Source organism: Spinacia oleracea, chromosome 6, assembly GCF_020520425.1.
Source record: "Spinacia oleracea cultivar Varoflay chromosome 6, BTI_SOV_V1, whole genome shotgun sequence".
Lineage (NCBI taxonomy): Eukaryota > Viridiplantae > Streptophyta > Magnoliopsida > Caryophyllales > Amaranthaceae > Spinacia > Spinacia oleracea.
The window spans coordinates 122,077,948-122,081,858 of NC_079492.1; the positions used below are offsets into that span (position 1 = coordinate 122,077,948).

Below are 3,911 nucleotides of genomic sequence, written 5' to 3' on the forward strand. Positions count from 1 at the left end.
AGTCTGAAATTTTGCAAAATTTTTCACCCTTGTTACAACGTACATATATATATATGTACGCTGCAACAAAGCATTTTTGGCGGGAAAATTTTAGTTTTATTTTAGTTTTGTTTTGGGATACCTAGAGTGCCTTGCACCAAATATAGAAACCTGTCACAACAATAATAGAATATCGCAACCTGTATAACAAATATAAAAATAATAATTGGTGTTTTGTATATATATCCCAAAACCAAAGTGCACGTACCATATATATACATTTAAATAAATACGTTCCAATTTCAACGTAAGCATACATTTCAACATAAAAAATTGTTCTATAACATCTAAACCAACTCGATCAAGCGCCCTCAGATCAATAATAAATACATGCTGGTATAAAACTTAGCCCATTGCTCACGAACCACATCATTTTCCTCACTAGCATAAGGCGCAGTCTTCGGAGAATAGACCTTTACAAAAACAAATTTTGATGGGAGCATTAGATCGATTAAATGCAAATGAAATGTCACATTTTAACATTCAAGCAACTAATGACAATGTACTAATAGTCTAGAATACGAATCAATTAAGAGTAAGAAAAATTAATTGATTACCTATAACGACCCAAAGTTGGGAGCGGAAATGTCATTTTACCTCTAAATATGACCTATAACGACACAACGAGCCTTAAATGTGCATAAATAGGTTCGAATGAGTTTTAGAAAGTTAAAACTATGCATATTAATCATGTAATAAGAATCAAATGTATCCTTAGGTTCTTTAGTTCAAAGTTGGGAGCGGAAATGTCATTTTAGCCTAAATATGACCTATAAGTCTATAACGACCCAATGATCTTTAAATGTGCATAAATAGATTCAAATAAGTTTTAGAAAGTTAAAACTATGCATATTAGTCATGTCATAAGAATCAAATGAGTCCTTATGTTCTTTAGTTCAAAGTTGGGAGCATAAATGTCATTTTAGCCTAAATATGACCTATAACGACCCAATGAGCCTTAAATGTGCATAAATAGATTCGAATGAGTTTTAGAAAGTTAAATCTGTGCATTTTAGTCATGTAATAAGAATCAAATGTATCCTTAGGTTCTTTAGTTCAAAGTTGGGAGCGGAAATATCATTTTAGCTCTAAATATGACCAATAACGATCCAGTGAGTCTTAAATATGCATAAATAGATTGCAATGATTTTTAGAGAGTTGAAACTATGCATATTAATCATGTAATAAGAATCAAATGAGTCCTTATGTTCTTTAGTTCAAAGTTGGGAGCGGAAATGTCATTTTAGCTCTAAATATGACCTATAACGACCCAATGACCCTTAAATGTGCATAAATAGATTCGAATTAGTTTTAGAAAGTTAAAACTATGCATATTAGTCATGTAATAAGAATCAAACGATTCCTTAGGTTCTTTAGTTCAAAGTTGGGAGCGGAAATGTCATTTTAGCCTAAATATGACCTATAACGAACCAATGATCTTGAAATGTGCATAAATAGATTCGAATAAGTTTTAGAAAGTCAAAACTATGCATATTTATCATGTAATAAGAATCAAATGAGTCCTTATGTTCTTTAGTTCAAAGTTGGGAGCGGAAATGTCATTTTAGCTCTAAATATGACCTGTAACGACCCAATGACCCTTAAATGTGCATAAATAGATTCGAATGAGTTTTAGTAAGTTTGAAATGAGTTCTTAGGTTCGTTAGTTCAAAGTTGGGAGCGAAAATGCCTCATTTTAGCCTAAATATGACCTATAACGACCAAACAAGTCTCAAATGTGCATAAATCGATTGGATTGAGTCTTGAAAACTTACAATAATCATATTAATCATGTAATAAGTTGGAAGTGAGTCCTTAGGTTCGTTAGTTCAAAGTTGTGAGCGAAAATGTCATTTTAGCCTAAATATGACCTATAATGGCCAAACAAGTCTCAAATGTGCATAAATAGATTGGATTGAGTCTTGGAAAGTTAAAACTAATCATATGAATCATGTAGTAAGTTTGAAATGAGTTCTTAAGTTCGTTAGTTCAAAGTTGGGAGCGAAAATGTCATTTTAGCCTAAATATGACCTATAACGATCCAATGATCCTTAAATGTGCATAAATCGATTGGAACGAGTATTGAAAACTTAAAACTAAGCATATTAATCATGTAATAAGTTTGAAATGAGTCCTTAGGTTATTTAGTTCAAAATTGGGAACGAAAGTCCTTAGGTTCTTAGGTGGCCTGAAGTATAAGATTAATTAGCTCATATGTTTCAGTTATGTACTTCACTTTAATAGCTTCATATTGTTTTTCACTTGTTTGTTCTTCTATAAATAGCGCTTATGAGCAGTACGGACGCAGGATCAGAACATAAGAGCAACTATCTATTTCAGAACATAATCTCTTAATTTATGTTGATACTTCTATTAAGCTCAGATGTATTACCGTGAAAATTTTCTGAATCTTAAGTTGTATTAGGTGTTTGAGAATAAGAGCTAGAATGTCCTTGAATCAGAAACTCTGAAAAGAAATAGTGCTTTGAAGTGGTATAGTTAAGAATAAAAACCTTTATTTAGCAGTGCGTCATTTCAGAAACATAGATGATTTGTTCAACTCCGAAATAAAGCAGTACTTGAGCAGCCTCCATAATTGCCCGATTATTGTAGCTAGAAATCAAAATCCAAAGTAAATTAGAAACAATTAACAAACCACATAATATACACACTGGATGTAATAGAGAAGGTTATTATTAAGAGTAGTATACCGCATAAGTTAGTACCCTACAAGAACAATGTTAAACACAAGAATATAATACCTGAGATGCATTCAACTCTGGAAGACCTGGAGCGCCAAATCGACGAGGCAAAGTATTTCAAACCACCTGCATCTCGACTTCATGTCCCATCAAATGGTGATAAATATACCTGTACCAATTCACAGACTTAAAATATCAAGCAACAAAGTGAAAAGGAATACAATGCTTATAATTGCATGGAAATGCTGACATAAAGAGATGTCAAAGAATAACTAGTATTTTATAAATTACGACAACTATCAATACATCTTGTTCTCAAAAATCTAACACTGTAGTTGACAATAAAATCATGTAAATATGGGATAATCAAACTATAAAAGCAAAAAATTAAACAGGAGGGGCAAAAATTGCGTAAAAATCTAATCACAGGGCGATTTAAGGTCTACTTGAAATCTAAATCTCACATTATATATGAAGTATATATCTTTTAAAATCCTTCAAAGTTCATCTCATGTAATTGTTCCACTGTGAGTGGGGCAAAATTTCAGCAGCTCTAGAGTATACGACGACTATACTCGGCGAAGGTAGCACACAAGTCATGTATGACTAGTTTAGGTTAGTCCTAGCATTGTTGTAATCTTGTCCAAGCTAAGGTATGTAGTTTACCAGAGTGTGGCCTCTTGAAAGCGCGACAATATCCTTGTCAGAAAGCCCCATTCTGCAAAAGATTTCTCTCAAATGTCCGGCACCTGCAACCCATTTTATGCTGTTAGTAACATGTACTACTAAACTGTCATATTACTGATGAGAGGGTAGAATATGTACGTACCTTGATTTGCATCAGGAAGGCGTCCTTCATCAGGAGAATCTGCGCAATCCTGGTATAACATCGATAATCAGGTATTATTGTTATACAATAACGAACAAGAATATAACAATCATGAATGTATAGGAAGCACAAACCATTCTTCCTGGAACAACGTCGATGGTTGTCCCTCCTGTGACTTCAATCGCAACAACCCCAGCAAGCTGAAATTAAGAAACAAGGGATCGATGCTTGAGAATTAATGACCTAGAAAGGATGCAGTTTGAATCATATAACCAGGAAATTCACCTGATAATATTTGGGTGATTAGCCTTAACCTCTTTTGAGATCAGCGACCAAAATAG

The 3,911-nt window shown here is 33.2% G+C and overlaps 1 long non-coding RNA gene across 1 annotated transcript; it reads right to left on the reverse strand.

Annotated features, from left to right (window-relative positions):
• Window positions 1–315: 315 nt before the first annotated feature.
• On the reverse strand, window positions 316–3,439 carry LOC110805850 (uncharacterized). The gene is made up of 4 exons (XR_008924173.1): window positions 3,408–3,439; window positions 2,802–2,910; window positions 2,553–2,652; window positions 316–452 (listed from the first exon to the last, which is right to left on the reverse strand). It is a non-coding gene; the product is annotated as an uncharacterized lncRNA (long non-coding RNA).
• Window positions 3,440–3,911: the final 472 nt, after the last annotated feature.